Source organism: Ambystoma mexicanum, chromosome 11, assembly GCF_040938575.1.
Source record: "Ambystoma mexicanum isolate Mex_15411 chromosome 11, UKY_AmexF1_1, whole genome shotgun sequence".
Lineage (NCBI taxonomy): Eukaryota > Metazoa > Chordata > Amphibia > Caudata > Ambystomatidae > Ambystoma > Ambystoma mexicanum.
This window is the reverse complement of record NC_090934.1, coordinates 566,100,013-566,118,596: the sequence shown is the minus strand read 5'-3', so window position 1 is coordinate 566,118,596 and position 18,584 is coordinate 566,100,013.

Here is an 18,584-nt window from a genome sequence, read left to right as displayed (position 1 = left end):
ATAATGCCCAGTGCAGAACAGAAACAGGGGGTAACAGGTGCACACCTGGTTCAATAAGAATTAAATAGAGCTAGCTAAATTAGTGAGGTGAAGGGGAGAGTGACGCAACACTGGCACTGTGGTGCGATGAACAAAGTACAGAGAAACGAAAGTGTCCACGGTCTGTGGATCACTCCCGTCCCCTGCACACTCAGGGGATTGTACAAAGACAAACAATTATTATCTATGATTAGATTAGAGGTCAGTGGACTTATTTCACAATTATTTAGAAAATCCAATTTGCTAAAGGCATCCGAATATGTTGACTCTAAAGGGATCCAAATGATAAATTATGAAATCAATTCTTGCCAACAATTCTGATTTTTATCTTTTGCAAATTCAACATGACAAAAGAATCAATCTTCTACTATTAGTTGTAATATAATTCAAATATAGTGGAGCAAAGAACAACATTGCAGCTGTTAATACAAAGTTACAATATTAATTTCATATTGCCACAATAGAATCAAAGCTGATTATTCTTAAAAAACTCAACGCGTTTCGGAAATACAATTTCCTTCATCAGGAGTGGGCATTTGTGGATATATTCAACACAATCAGTGGTCAAAATTTCTGATATCTGCAGGTAATAAGACAAATCATAATATCTTAGATACTCTTGTGAAACTAATGTATTTATGGTTCATTAATTGATTAGCTTGATTTAAGAAATAACTCTACCTGGCATAGGTGCCCCACTACCTTTCTGCTTGTGGATAAAGATCCAATCTCTTAAAGGAAACGGTGGTTATGAGAGAAACAAGGACCTACCTCTATAAGAGAAGTTGGTTCATACGTAGGAAGTGATAGATTGCTTATCAATACACATAGTTCTTGCGCCACATTAGCAATTGTCCCAAGGTTGGGGTTTTACTCCCTTCTATTGTGACTGTAGAAAGTAAGGTATCGATTGTTACAATGTGTTATGACTTCCGTTCACAAACTATATATATTAGAGATTGAGGTAAGCTTACCAACCAACGTGGAGCTTAGAAAATGTAAGATGGAAATCTTGGGGTTTCAGGGTCACAAAGCCCCACCTGGTATGTGGTCCTTTGTAGTTGTATGTGATCGTCTAATGTAAAGCAATGGCGTCATCCACACTAGAGGTTAGGACAAGACTGCTGCTAAAAAGACCATGGGCCTCATTACGACCCTGGCGGTAAGGGGTTTACGCCATTGTTAGCTGCGCCGACCCCTTACCGCCAATTACGAGGTCCCTTAGCGCCATGGAGGTCTTAACACCCGCTTTTAGCGGGTGTTAAAATCCATGGCGCTAAGGGACCATGGAGTTAATTACGCCACCGTAATTTACGGTGGCGTAATTAACGCCTTCCCCACTCCCATTATGCCCTATGGGGCAAAAATGGGAATGGGGAAGGGTAAATGGGGATTGGGGACTTACCGCCCCGCCAAGGTCGGAATGGGGCGGTAAGTCCGCCAACCACCATGGCGTAAACGTAGTTTACGCCATGGTGGTAAAGTCACGGCCCAGGCGGTAACTTACCGCCTGGGTCGTAATGAGGCCCCATGTAGGTAAAAAAATAGGGGGAAAAATATATATATCCATTCTTTAATTACGAGGTAGGAATTGCATAAGTTAAAATACATGAGTCGACTGCTAATATGCTTCGGAGATTAAATGTAAATTAGGTGTCAACATGACAAAATGCCTATGGTTATTCCTAAACGGGCCGATACTATGTCTTCATCATATTAATGTACAAAGACATATGCAGTTGCTGTTTCTTAAAAACATGCTTTCTCTGAGGTTGAGGCGTGATATGTAATACTGATTTGCCCAAAAAGAGTAAAGACGAGCTGTGGGAACGTGTGATGCCAAATGCATTAACTGACAGTGACTATGGCACGTCAAGAATGGCCAATCCCAAATACATAGTATTATCTGTTAATCATAAAAAAGATACCTTTAATTATGGTTTACCCATTCTTAAAAGTTACCAAAACGCGCCTCTGCCACGTTGCGTGTTAAACAAATGGTCTCCAAGCGACTTTAGTAACTAAGAAACTAGGTACTTTCACTTGTCTACACTGTTCAAACTGTAACAACATCACCAAAGATGACTACGTGAGACATCCACGGACGGGTGCAAAAATTAAACTGAAACACTACACCACGTGTGATACCAAATCTGTTGTGAATGCGCTCAACTGCCCCTGCGGAATTTATTATGTGGGTCAAACAGTAAGGAAAATGAAAGACAGACTGAATGAACACAAGAGTAATATCAGAACCCACAACCTACATTCGCCAGTGGCTATACATTTCACAGAGAAAAAACACTCAGTAGCCCAACTTCACTTCCAAATCTTGGAGGTAGTGCATCGAGCGCAAAGGGGTGGTAACCGTGCCAAAAGAATTGACCAAAGAGAATTATACTGGATTGACAAGCTAGACAGCATGAGTCCTCATGCAATGAATGAAGACTTTCACCTGGGTCCTTTTCTTTAAACTACTCTTTTCTTTAAACCCAATGGTCCATAGTCTGGAAAGAGTTGTGTTAAAGATGTGCACCATTGTTTGAGATTCCGTATTCTCATCACGACTCTAGGTATAGACAGCCCACGAGATACAACATATTCAACATCAATTCATGACTACTGTACATAACTAGATACAGAGGTCATAGGTACTACTACCACTAGATGACAAATAACTCAAACACACTCCAGTACAGTGACTAAGTACATCTTGAGTAAGACATTAACTGATCTTTCTTCCTAATATCAAAACAGGCCCTTTCTTTTGGTTTTCCGACTATACCAACACTGCTCTGAATTGATTGTGTATTGTTTGATTAATGTTTTATGTGATGACAGAACTGCAGTAATAACACATCCCTTCCCTAGACAAAAAAGTTAAGCAAACTGATGTAAGACACCTGCCGTGGTAACCTTCAATCACGAACATGGAACAGAGGCACTATGTATTGACTAGATCGTTCCTATTGTAGAAATATTTATTGGATAACATCTTACTGAGCGACCTGAACCATAGGCACCTTGTAGACAGATCAAATAGTCTAATAGAAATATTCTAATAGATTTGTCCAGAAACATGTTCCACAAATAACATGCTGCCTTTATAATTCTGATCCAAAGGCACAGATTATATGCATTATGAATCGCAAACCTGTCAGTACTGGGTGATAACCCCTTAAAAGATTGTGAGCATAGGTGCCCCACTGGCATATGGGATAGTTAGCCAGAAATAGCCTGGAATGTTTTTTGTTCCCATAATAGTGAGGCACGGCAAACCAATCTTATTTCAACCAAGAGAATGTTTTTTTCTAACATCCTTTAATTTTGTTTTTCGAATCATTAATTCACACAGTAGTGTTACTAGATTATTTATCTTCGCTCCTATACAACATACTAGTTGTTACATACCACATAGTCATGAGAATACAAGTAGATGTATCGCAATATGTGACGTGATACGTGATGACGTCAGATGTTTACATCTGACATCATCATGTTCACTGTATCTATACGTCATTGGGAATACTATTCAGATGCTTTCGGCAGACAACCTCAACACGCCGCGTACTTCTTCCAATCTACACTGATCAGAACAGCTTCACATTGTAAATAAGTTTGAATCCTTGTTACCTCTCAGGTCCCATTTTATTGATGGATATTTCATCCATTTTGGAGACCATTTGTTTAACATGCAACGCGGCAGAGGCGCGTTTTGGTAACTTTTAAGAATAGGTAAACCATTCTCATTTAACAATAAGTAAAGGTATCCTTTTTATGAATAACAGATAATACTATGTATTTGGGATTGGCCATCCTTGACCTGCCATAGTCACTGTCAGTTAATGCATTTGGCATCACACATCCCCACAGCTCGTCTTTACTCTTTTTGGGCAAATCGGTATTACATATCACGGGGTACCGTAAATCAACCTCAGGGAAAGCATGTTTTTAAGAAACAGCAACTGCATATGTCTTTGTACATTAATATGATGAAGACATGTTATCGGCCCGTTTAGGAATACCCATATGCATTTTCCCATGTTGACACCTAATTCACATTTAATCTCCGACACATATTAGCAGTCGATTCATGTATTTTAACTAATGCAATTCCTACCTCGTAATTAAAGAATGGATATATATATTTTTTCCCCCTATTTTTTTACCTACATGGTCTTTTTAGCAACAGTCTTGTCCTAACCTCTAGTGTGGATGACGGCATCACTTTACATTTGAAGATCCCATACAACTACAAAGGACCATATACCAAGTGGGGCGTTGTGACCCTGAAACCCCAAGATTTCCAGCTTACATTTTCTAAGTTCCACGTTGGTTGGTAAATTTACCTCAATCTCTAATATATATATATATATAGTTTGTGAACGGAAGTCATAACACATTGTAACAATCAATACCTTACATTCTACAGTCACACCACAAGGGAATAAAACCCAAACCTTGGAACAATTGCTAATGTGGAGCAAGAACCATGCATATTGATAAGCAATCTATCACTTCCTATGAACCAACATCTGTTATAGAGGTAGGTCCTTGTTTCTCTCATAACCACTCTTCTTTTAATTGATTGAAAATCACCAATATAGTCACTTATGACGTTTTTTGGGATATTCACAGGCAACCGTTTCCTTTAAAAGATTGAATCTTTATCCACTTGCAGAAAGGGAGTGGGGCACCTATGCCAGGTAGAGTTATTTCTTAAACCAAGCTAATCAATTAATGAACCATAAATACATTAGTTTCACAAGAGTAACCTAAGATATTATGATTTGTCTTATTACCTGCAGATATCAATAATTTGGACAACTGATTGTGTTGAATATATCCACAAATGACCACTCCTGATGAATGAAATTGTATTTCCGAAACGCGTTGAGTTTTTTTAAGAATAATCAGCTTTGATTCTATTGTGGCAATATGAAATTAATATTGTAACTTTGTATTAACAGCTGGAATGTTGTTCTTTACTCCACTATATTTGAATTATATTAAAACTAATACTAGAAGATTGATTCTGCCGTCATTTTGAATTTGCAAAAGATAAAAATCAGAATTGTTGGCAAGAATTGATTTAATAATTTATCATTTGGATCCCTTTAGAGTCAACATATTCGGATGCCTTTAACAAATTGGATTTTCTAAATAATTGTGAAATAAGTCCACTGACCTCTAATCTAATCATAGATAATAATTGTTTGTCTTTGTACAATCCCCTGAGTGTGCAGGGGACGGGAGTGATCCACAGACAGTGGACACTTTAATTTCTCCATAACGCACAGGGCAATCAGTGGAAAAGGAGCATAATTTCTACAAAAGAAAATAACAATCTACAAGCCAACAAGACTACTCAGGTCGAGCAACAAAATCCGCCTGGAACCAAAACCATATCTCAAGAAGAAACTTGGAGGCACCTCCTTCTACCAGTTAGCTGCAAAACCCTGGAACAACATCCCAAAAGAAATAAGAAACACCAAAAATCACCTAAAATTTAGGAAATTACTAAAAACCTGGCTCTTCAACACCACAGACCCAAACTGAAAACTGAAAGAGATAGGAAAAGGGATGACTAAACTGGAGTGGACACAGACAACTCCCAATACAGACCGTGAACAACTCCCTATGTGAAGAAACTCCCACGGCACCTGGATGATGGATGCCGGTCAGAGTGGAACACAGGAGACACACATGGACACGGAGTCAAGAACCCACACTTATTCCTACCCAATACACACACACGCACCTTAGTTGCCACCAGGTACCACAGTGTGGTGGAATTACCGGGATATTGGCAATCACCACACTATCAGAGCTGTGGACACTGACAGGGGCACTAGCCCTAAGAGTGGGAAGGGAAGACAGGTAGCACTGCAAGGGGGTTGGGGGGGAGGGGACCAGATGTGAAAGGGACCTTGAAGGCCAGACGGATCCAGATCAGAACAGAGGCGCAAGCGTGCTCCCGAACCCCACCTGGGGAGATTACGTAAACCCAGCACTTCAATTTAGGATAAAGATGCCCATTAACCAATTGCACTAACAATTCCCACCCCTCTGCATACACCTCTCAAACCCCAAGCCAAACACAACCACAAACCTTCAGCACAACAAACTGCACAAACTTCACTACATTGCAACAACAAAACAAAAAAACTCACATAGACTCGCACAACAGTACACGACGACTACCGGCCGAATACACCCCAGGCCCAGCCAACGGACCCACCGGGCTGAGACCGCCAACAGCACTTTACTGCTCCCTTGCACTTTTCCAGCTTCTTCCTACTAACCTCCCCCCCCCCTTCCTCTTTCAGAGCCGCCAGAGCACCAGGGGACCACTCCGGTGGTGATAGTGTGCGGTACAAAAGTCCTTTAACATTAAAATTAACATGCAGCCACATCAACGCACCTCACAATAATGCAACATGAACAACCCACACATTGACACCTTCCACCCACAAGTCCTACATTGCCCGCCCCCCCCGAGTGCCATGTAGTGAACTACCATGTTACACCTACCCATCATCTTGCTGATGGTACATTCCCAACACATGCATCTGGCCACAGTCAGCATGACACTGAGAGGACACCCAAAAAGAGAACACATAGTATGGAAACCCAGGACCACCTGCATAGTATTCTCAATGCCATGATATACCATTCCCTCATTAATGTGGCAGTTTGTAGATGCAGTAAATACTGGCAGGAGAGCCGATGGTGCTAAGCTCAAGAAGAAGTTAACCCAAAATCTCACCAATTGCACAGAAGACAGGATCTTACAGAAGTCAGCACTTCACAGAGGCATCTGGCAGACTGGAATGCAGGTCACGGATGCAACTGGCATGAAACACACAAACAGACATGAGAACGCAATGATAATCAGAGGTCAAGGATAAACACACGCAAAAGGGAGCATGCAACAGGAAGTGAAAGGGAAGGCAGACTTCACCGGTAATGGATTGAATTGGGTTGAATGTACATTGAACTGAAGGTAGCATTGAATTGCACCCAGCAGTTGTCAACATGCCTCATAATAATTGATGGTGCACCCTGCACGGCACATGGTCAACATTGTAACCAACAAAGAATGGTCAATCCTGTGTACCTGGTGTCTGTGGAGTACATTGCATCCCAACAATGTGCAGAAATGCTGACATGTGTGTGGATTTGTCTGGGGACAGCACCCCCAGAAGGTGAAAAAGTACCAAGATTGGACTGCCTCTGTGAGTAGGAATTACTATTTAAACATCTTTGTACGGGAAGCCATGTGACAGCCAAGACACATGTGTGAAGCACAAGGTAACACTCACCACCACCTTAAAGATGTGACAAAGCTCACGAACAACCGGGGCAGTCACCCTCATGACAACTCACCAACTAAGGCCTTACAGTGATAGACACCCCCAGCTAGGTTACCACAACCAGTGCCAACGTGATTATTGGGATAAAACAGCATGCATAGACAAACCAGCATAACAACACCATGTGTCACATGCACCCACAAAGCTAGACCCGTCCAACCCCAAAACAAATAAAATAAAAGCTACCCCACACAGTTCCAGACCCCATGCAACAAAACAAAACAAAACACAAGTCACACGCTGAGTGCCCTTCACTTACCTCCACATGTTATCCACCTGGCTTGCATCCACTGCATTCCACCTGCAAAAACATTTCAAATTGCAAAGACATGCATTGCAACAGCTTTAAGATACTGGCCATCCATGACAACTCATGTAGGGAACACGAAAATAGGCATGCACCACACAGGGTACAAGGATCACAGAGTGCAAGAGGGAGACAGGACACAGAGTGATGACTGATGAGCAGTAGAGTTGGAGAGAGTGAGGGGTCAGGAAAAACTTTGCAAGGAGCAGACTGTCTGGAGCGGAGAAGGTGACGGACATGTCTGACATCACAGTGGGTGAGGGCATAGACAATCCGCGCTAGGGAAGAAGATGGAGACATGAACACCTATTTAAGTAGCATCCTGGTTAGAGAGCACAGGAGGAACACAGATGGACAAGAACCACATGTAGTGGCCTATGGAGGACAAAAGTGTGTGGCGGTGAAGGGCAAACTGCCAAAGAATGGGCCCATGTGAGAGATCAATCATCAGATCTAGATCAGAAAAACACCAGGAACACCTGCCTTGGCATGCAAATCACAAAGACACCCCATGTACGCTACACCCCTGCAAAGAAGGCACTCCAACCATATACCCAGACCTACACAAACCAACATACACCCCTGTACTACAACACTGCAAATGGACCTGCTGACAACATGCAGCTGTTACCTCACCCCCTAACACACCACAGACCCTGATTGAGGCTGTCCCAGGAAGTGTGCATGGATTCCAGGGTGCACTTGCAACTTACACGTGGAGAACAGATGAAGACAAGCTGTGAGGAGTGGACGATTGTACACATGCATGGGTCTCCAATGTGGGCATGCAATCTTCACTCACAGTGGCAGATGTCATGAATAAGGATTCAAAACCAAAGAACATGGAAAACACCCTGATCCAGATAACCAACATAATTAAACACGTAACAAAAGTCTCATCAATGTATAACACAGAAGCAGTCAGTCACGGGAACACATGCACATATTTGTCCAACCCAACATGCATCAAGTGTGACAAACATTTCCTGTGGAGTCAATGCACACAGGAAGCCAGAAAGATGATCCATAGTCTACATCATTAAGCGCTGCTGATGGTATGATGATACATGAGAATCAATGTGTGTGGAACATGTTGAACAGTGGCCGGTATGAGCAGATCATGTAAGTGTAAAAAGAAGTGGATTGTGAAGTGACACAGGTCAAAGAGAAGTGCGCACAGGGAGAACACCTGCAGGGCAGGGTAGGAAACATGGGGACAGGGGGAGTTGAAGGGAGGCAGTAAGGACACATCATCACGGTTGGTGATGCAGATGCACAGTGAATGCATGCCATCAATCAGTACATACATTCAGACTGAATTAAACACTGCCAATGGGTAAAGTGTGTATAGTGCTATTCATTTACTTCCAATCATGGCGTGACTTATCTCAGTGCATCCACACAAACAATGCACATGCATAGAAGTATAACTGCACATACACAAACATGCATGTGTACATACACACATCTGCCCCGACATTCCCCAAGACACGAGGTTAACCCACCAGTATGTCAAAATGTGTACCGCATGCAAATACCATGGTGACCAATGACACCGACACAACATGCAAGACAGTGCACATGCTTACCTGGTGGCTCAGCCAGCATGATGTGATTCCCTCATCACCACCACCGTGAACTGTGCCTCCAAATTATGAGGCCAGTGCTTGGGAGGGGGCATGAGAACTAGGGACGTGAAAGTGTGTAGGGTGGACCTCCCATGGAGTGCAGTCACTGCATGATTCTGTAGCACAGCAAAAACATGGGACACTGCATTGCAACAGCCATATTTCACAATCATGCATACAGCACACATGCCTTAAGAGTCACTCAACACAATGTTACCTGCACATGCCCTCCTGTTGACCACAATGCCAACTATGGCAGCTGACGTGACTGTGCATGGCTGCTTGTCCACAAATGCATTCATCGTGCCCCTGAGAGTGCAACTGCAATTCTCAAGGGAGCCAAAACTGCAAAAGAAATAAAATCCACATTGGAAAGGGCAAAACAAAAACGCATGGCAACATCCGGGCCATGTTAATAGAAAAAACAACAAAAAGGTGTCCATGCTGAATCAAGGGGAACAAAAAACATAAAAATAAATTCTGGCCATGGGCAAAAAAAAACAATGTCCATCATGGATGGGGGTATGGAGCAGTCCACCCTGGAGGGAGGAGGGGTAGGGTGTATGTCAATGTCCACATGACTGGACCAAAAATTTGACAAAAAGAAGAAAATGAAACCCCTCCATGGACTCATGGATCTCACGGCAACAGTGGACCAGTAGGCTGGCATGTGCTGAGACCCCTATCCTGCGGTTCATCTGCAGGAGAACGTGGTGTTGGAGCCACACCACGCAGTGCCAAGGCCTGGTCTTCACTGGCCGCGGCCAGCTGTGATGCGGTTGGATGCACCAGCACAGTGAGGTTGATGAGGTCACCATGCATTTCCTCATGGATGGCTGCAGAGTCTGTATGCATGCTCACCCGTGATACATTGATCTGCTCTGAGAGGGTCTGCCTGAAGACATCCATCTCCTCATGGATCAGTGTCCTAGTCCTTAATGTTGGCCTCCATGTGCAGTCTGTGGGAGCAGCATGAGCACCGTATGACCTGCATCCGTTTCTCTACCCAGGCCACTGGCGGATTCATAAATTTGACCATCTTATGCATCCCCTCAGATATCTTGTCCAACACATTTCCATGTCGGAGGGCGGCACACAACATCTGCTGCTCCCACTCTGTCTCCCCAGCCTGCACACGTCCCCCATGTGTGCGAGGCCCATGGCAGCCAGATGCAAGGGACAATGCCTGTTGCTGTGGTTCCCCTGTCATTCACTGCAGGTCTGCAACCATCCCTTGGACATTAGCCCAGGACCTGAAGCCAAATAATGGGAGGTGGCCTTGCAGCTGTAACCACCACAGACGAGGGGACAACCACTTAGTGGCCTTGTGAAGCAAGGCATCCACATCCACAGAAAACACCACGGTCGACACATGACACAGTAATCAGGTCTGGGACAGGGAACTGGAGACAATGAGGACCTGCAGGAAGTTGTGGAAAGGGTAAAAAGCCCATGAGTAGGTACATCTGAAAGTGGGCCTTTTAGTCAAGGTCTGTGAAGTACAGAGAGACGCAGAGTGGATTGAACGATATATACAAGGTCCACTGATCCATAAGAGGGGGAGGGGAGTGGCCCCATGGAATGGGGCCAGACTGTGGGAGGGTAAGAGGGAGCAGGCATCACAATGAGTAGGCTCTCTGTGTCACTGCAATTGAGGCATTGGGGATGTGGTGTGTGGGCACTTATGCAACTTCACTCTGGCAAAAGAACAAGGTGCATAGACAGACAGCTCAGATCTGCATCGTGACAAGGCAACCCATAGGAGCAGGTGACAAATGGAACATGCAATGCTGCATGACATGCCATGAAAATTAAACTTTGCTCACATGCACCTGACTAGCATTGCAGAGTGGCACGCAACAAGAATGTAGCACTTGACAGTACATGTAGGTGTCTCATGGTGCCATGGTGCCACATACCCAACGGGAAAGTACCCTGTTGGGTATGTGTACTGTCACACAGACATGTGCCACTAATGTCCACCACACTGACTACTCCCACTGTGACAGCCATTTGATATGAGTCTGTACGTCACATGTCAGCCAAATGCAGTCAGATGTGCCAATACAGAAATTATGTGGGTGATGCATGACTGGCAAAACACAGGATGCACAATGAAGGCCACTCGCCTGATGTGTCCTCATAATTCTTGAGGTTTCCCACACCTTGCACCTGCTCAAAGAGGATGAATTGGCTTGTGGCCTCTTCATGCAGTGTCAGCTGCTCTCCCTCTGCTGGACCCCCTCCAGTTGCCATTGCAGAGGCCAGCTTGACACTAGATTATGTTTGATGAGACGGGTGAGATAATTCCAGCGCTTCATAACCTTTTCTGCTGTGTGCATCTCCACCCCTAAGGCGTTAATCTGGTCCATGACACGCTGCCAATGCACCCTACGTTGTGTGTGTGTATATGTAACCATTAACCTATATGTAAACCCCTGCTGTGGGTGCACTTTCACATTTAAACTGCATTGCTGTTTGCCGCTATACCACAAGACCCTATTGCCACCTCATATGTGACCACATAGCCTTGACCTGTAGCCCTCTATTCGTTTTGACCAGACCTTCGGAGGCCCACAAGGGCGTGTAAAACAAAAATGATAAGCCCAACGTGCTGCTTTGCGAATCTGCCATATGTCTGTGCACAGCCGCCTAGTCCCATGTCAACGTGCATATACTAGCCTATGCTCCTAGCCTAAACTCGAATCTGCCTATTTTGTTTGCACCTAGCCTAAAGTCAAATCTGCCTATTTTGTCTGCTCCTAACCTACAGTCGATTTTGCCTATTTTGTTGCACCTAGCCTAAAGTCGAATCTGCCTATTTTGTTGCACCTAGCCTAAAGTCGAATTTGCCTATTTTGTTGCACCTAGCCTAAAGTCGAATCTGCCTATTTTGTTTGCACCTAGCCCAAAGTCGAATTTGCCTATTTGTTTGCACCTAGCCTAAAGTCGAATCTGCCTATTTTGTTTGCACTCATACCCCTCACCCATATCCCAGGCAACGGCCACCATACTTAACATGGCCCCCGTCCACCCCAACAGGCCTCCATGTTCTGACTCCATTCGCCCAACTCCGTTCCTACCAGCCTTACTCACACACAAGTGCCACAACCTCCAATCCCCACCCACTAACACGTTCCCCAACCCTAAATCCACTGCCAGAAGCACATCCCACACGCTACCAGTGCAAATAAGAAACCCCAGACTAGGAGCCCGCACCTCCACAGCTCACACCTATACTCACAAACTCACACCACAGTCACTGCCCACACACTCCACTACTACTCCCAGTCCTATACCCCAACACCCCGCCACTAAACTCCATAACAACACCACCAAACACCACACCGACTCCACCAAACCAAGCACACATGAACCCTTCCAAATCCAACTGGCTCTCATTAACGCGAGATCCCTACAAGCACACGCCACTGAAATACACAACCTAATCTCTGACCTCGAGCTAGACGCTCTTGCCATTACAGAAACTTGGCAGCATGAAGCTTCTGGACCGGCCATATGCCAGTCCCTCCCCCCTGGGTACATCATCCTCCGTCAAGATAGACCAACACACAAAGGCGGAGGTGTGGCCCTAATAGTCAAAGAAACACTGAAGGCTAGACAAATTAAACCCATCACATCCGAGAACTTCGATGCCCTATCAGTAAAAATCTCCTTATCCCCCAACGACACCATGACAATGTACCTTATCTATCGGCCACCTGGCCCACTCCTGAACTTCCAAGCCGACATCTTACACCTCTTAGGTAACAACCTCAAACTGAACACTAAAGCCATACTCCTAGGAGACATGAACCTCGGATTTAATGACACAAAAACAAACACAGTAAAACCTTTGCTAAAGCCCTTCTAGACCTACAATTCATCCAGAGAAATGACTCTGCCACTCACACTGAAGGCTGCATACTAGACTGGCTAGTCGACCACAACTGCAGGGTAGACATCAGCTCAAACACGTCACAACCATGGACCGACCACCATCTCATCCACTTCCACAACCCAACAAAGGCACCTATTAGTCAAAACCTTCCCATGCCAGCGGCCCTAGCCAGATCAAAAAAATTACTCACCAAAGACAGAATGTGTCCACTCCTAGAAGTCTCAGCACTAGCATCACCCACCTCCAATAACCCCGAAGAACTAGTCGAACTTTACGACACCACCATTAAAGAGATCATCGACACAATTGCCCCATTAGAGACAAAAAAAGCGAGAAAACTCTTCCACGCCAACTCATGGTTCAACCAAGACCTCTGTGACCTAAAATCACTCAAAAGACAAGCACTCAAAAAATGGCAATCCTGTCCCTCCGCCCCACTACGCGACTCATACCTAACTATTGCTAAACAATACAAAAACGCCATAGCCAAAGCTAAAGCTGACACAACACTAGAATCGACAATGCCCAATCACATTCAAAAGAACTATTCGCTATCTTCAACCAACTAGTCATACCGCCCGCATCCAAACATCAAACAGTCAAAGACGAGAAATGGTGCAATGACATCCAGAAGGCAATGCTTGACAAAATAGACCTACTCCAAAAGAAAATCAAAGCCAACCTTGACAGTCTACCGAAGTCTCCTCACAAAACGCAGATTGCCCTCAACCCTAAACACCCTACCCAACACAACAACAATCCTCCACCGCCATTTACCTTCAGAAAGGTAACCGCTCCTGGGGTCCTACGCATCATGGAACACATAAAACCTTCTCTCTGCAAGGGGGACATTTTGTCCAGCAAATATAATCAAAAACTGCGCTGAGCCCCTAGCCCAGTTCATCGCTACCTTTATTATTGCCTCATTCGCCACTGGCTCAGTACCCTCCTCCCTCAAGGAAGCCTGGGTTCGCCCACTACTAAAAAAGCCCACTCTAGACAAAAACACACCCAACAATTACAGACCCATTACAACAGTACCATTCTTGCTGAAAATCTTGGATAAGGCTGCTTATCTACAGATACAAGCCTACCTTGAATCTCACAACATCCTAGGCAAGAGACAGTCCGGTTTTCGCCCACGCCATGGCACAGAGTCAGCGCTACTCGACCTAAAGAACCGACTCCTAAAAAATATGGATAAAGGCAAATGTGCCATCCTCCTACTCCTTGACCTGTCGGCTGCGTTCGACCTAGTCGACCATAAAACCTTAAAGACACACCTCACCAATACAGCTCACTTCTCGGATGAAGCTACAACATGGATCTCATCCTTCCTGGAGGGCAGAGCGATGAGGGTCTACTCAGACCAAGCGTCAGCCACTCCCTCCCCCATCAATTGTGTAGTTCCACAAGGGTCCTGCACCTCCCCCACACTATACAACTTATTCACACTCCCGCTATTCAATGACCTAGAAGAATTCGGCATAAAGTTCACCAATTATGCCGACGATACTCAAATCCTTCTACCACTAACTGGTGACTACGAGCAAGACCTAAACACCCTTCAAAACACTTATGCCATTATCCAGGCATGGATGGCAGCCAATGGCCTATGTCTCAACGGAGACAAGACTGAGATCTTACTGTTGGGACCTAAAGAAACCCTCAACAAACTAGACAGCAAATACAGCACCTTCCTAATTGAGAACTCGGTAATCTCTGTCTCCTCTGCTGTAAAAACACTGGGAGTATACCTCGATTCTACCCTGTCCATGGACAGACATGTCAGTTACATCTCCTCCTCAGCAGCCACTACAAACCGCCTCAACATCGCAAGGGCCACCATAGGCGCTAAACTGGACTACTGCAACGTCCTCCTACTAGGCACCTCTGCCAAAAACATTAACAGACTTCAAATCGCACAGAACAATGGTCTGCGAGCAGCCCTCAATATTCCAAGGAGGGAACACATCTACCTAGCAAGACAAATGCCCACTGGCTCCCAGTTAAAGAGCTCATTCAGTTCAAGACTCTCACCATTACCCACAGATGCATATTCCAATCTGCCCCTAGCTACCTTACTGAACGGATACAACCAGTCCAGTCACTCAGACCCAAAAGGGACTTGTACGCCACCAACTCTCAATCCCCAACTTCACCAGAGTTTTGAAGTCCTAGCGCCAAAAGCCTGGAACTCCTTACCGCCTAAACTAAGAGCTGAAACATCCCTCATAGCTTTCAGAAAAGCTCTGAAAACCACCCTATTCAAGTGAATCTATCTTATAATACTACTGCATGCAACAATATCTGAATATTACAACTGTACCATGCTCACTGTTCCCATGTAACCTCGGAACTGTAGCCATGCCTGTAACCATGTCTCCATTTCTGTTTTGTCGTTATTTTCACCATGCCAAGCAAACCTTCTTGTAACAGCGCCACAATGCCCTAGGGCAGCTGTGCGCTTTAAAAATGCAAATAAATAAATAAATAAATAAATGTGCTCCCCGCGTACCGGCAAATGTCACGACGGTAATCGGTTACATAGTCAATGAGGATTTAGAGCTCCTCATCAGTGAAGTTCTTCTTCCTCTGCGGGCCAGTGTCCTCTGCAGTGTTTTGGAGTTGAGCTGCTTCATGCTGTGCAGGGCATCCCTTCCTGCCACGAGTGGCATGGGGTGTTGGTGCTGGCCCTGTCTGGCTGGAACCACGTTGGTATCCAGGTGCTATGCCACCTGTGGACTGGGGCCTGCCATGTCCTCCTGAGACTTGGGCAGATGTCTCCACACCACGCCCCCAACCCTCTGGTGCTGGGGCAGTTGTCTCCACACCACATCCCTGACCCCCTGGTTCTGGAGCAGGTGTCTCCACACCACATACCCGACCCCCTAGGGCTGGCCCCTTTCCCTCTTGCGCCTTTCCCTCTTGGGGCCTTTCCACTCATGTCACAGGTATAAGGGAAGAATGGAAGGCACACCAAGTTATTGTCCTGGGCAAAATGGCTAAGGAAATAGTCTATGAGATGGTCGAGCAAGGCTAAAATGTACCCCAAAATGACAAAAAATATGGTACACAATAGGCATCGGCACCCGGGAAAACAAAAAGTACGCATGCAATACTTACAACGCTTACAGAAAATTAAAAGGAGGTACACGACGCTCAGTGGCACCCCCAAACACAAAAATTGTGTACGCGATACTCAAAAGCTTCCGTTAAGTCAAAATAAGTGGTACACGATACACAGAGGCACACAGAGACACATAAACTGCATATGCGACACACTGTATTCCTCAAAACATTCACAGATACATGCGCATATACACAGAGGCAATCCCCCAAAGATAAATGGGTATGCGGTACCTGAAGTAAAGGATTTCGTAGCACTACAAAATACATATACGTAACTCATCAGGATTGTTACTGTAGGATCACTCCTATAGTGCTGCTGCATGCTCGAGAGTGAGTCCTTGCCTGCAACTTGCACTGTCTTGGTGTGCCGGCTGCCCCACTTTTGCCTGGACTACTTTGTTGGGCCTGTGACAATCTTCTCTGTACTTGTCAGGACTGCCACCTCTGCCAACACCACCAAAGCACCACAGCACCTACCCAGGACCCAGGGAGCCTATGCCTGCCTTGGGTGTGCCATGTCTGCCCCATCCACGTCATCTGGGGAAGGCAGCACCCCCACGTTGAGGCAGAGGGCTGTCAACTTCACCACCAATGAACTTGGCATCCTGGTGGATCAGGTCATGGACACCTATGATGCCCTCTTCAACCCAGATACCCATGGGCACCAACACAAGGCAAAGTATCTGGGACGACATCACGGCTGCCATCAATGCGGAGGGGGTGGCAGTCCGGCCCAACAAGACGGTCCGCAAATGTTGGGATGACCTCAAGACCTCTAGCCATATTAAGGTGGTGGCAGCCCTCTCCACGGAATCCACTGTGGAGATGTACTGTGCTGGCTGCCACCGGTTCAGCCAGATAGAGCTGTGGGTACTTGAGAGGTTCTATCTGGACCACCACTCCTGGATCTTGGCCTGGAAAAGTCATCTGGATGCTGCTGGTGAGTACCTATGTGGGACAATGCTCTAGGGCGTATGTTTGGCGTGCATGTTTGCAGGTGCCACATCCTCTTTTATGGCTTGTGTGTGTGTTGTGACACGCAGCTGATTTCTGACTCATGCCAACGCAAGAATTTGTGGCATTTGAAATTGTATGCCGGCATTTGCATCAGGATTGGCGGATTGTGCATTCATGGCTTGTTGTTGTGCACATGCAGTGTGGGAGCATGGAGCAAGTGCTTGGACGTGGCAGATGTGGACTTGCAATGTTGTGGGAATGTGATTGACGTGCAATATGTCCAAATAAATGTGTTGTACAACTGACAGTGCATCCATGCAGGCACATCTAATGATTGTGACACATGAACTTTGATGCCTGGGTGTGTGGGGTTCATGCATTGACGCCTTAGGGCCTTGCTTGTGACCTATCATTCCACTAGATTTGTCGAACAAGTGTATGTTTGTTCATTTGTATGGTTGGCCAACTGACATGTACAATTATTTCACAGATATGTGTGGCAGTACATGTTGCTTGCCTGCAGGTCATGCTTTTGCATGTGGACATTGGTGGCTGTATATGTGTGGGAAGGTGCCCTAGTGCTGTCCCCATGACCATGTGTTGGTTGGTCATTGCTATGGTGGTGTTGCCTGTTTTAGGTGATTTGTTGTTGGGCACTGTACAATGTGCTTTGTTCACATGTGCATGGGCCATGACTGTGATTTAACCTTCACATTACACTCATGCAACATTTGCAATGCAGTTTGGTAGAGCAAATACATGTGTGTGTGTGCATTGTGTGTGTGTCAATTCATAGATGAAACATGATGCATGATTTCTCATGTGTACTTTGTGAATGCCTGACATCCATTGACGACCGTTACCAATGTCAATGTTTTTCCCCAAATTTTCGACAGTTGCTGCAGTTTGTGAAGAGGCAGAGGCATTGTTGTGGAGCAAAAAGGCAGGGACACATCCACCAGACAAATACACACACCCCAGCCAGCCCAACATGAGTCAACATCCTCTGAGACGGAGCTGCTGGGGGTACTTCCCAGGAGATTGTTGTGGAGGGGGACTTCTCAATGGCTGTGGGCCAAGGTGCAGAGACGGAGGAGCCATCCAGGGAGGAACAATGGCCGCCTTCAAGTGGAGGATGACGAATGCAACAATGCACTGGATGACTTAATGGCAGAGTATTGAGCCTGCTGCCTATATAAATAGTTATTTGTGTGATTTTCATTTTTTTCTCTTGAACATTTCCC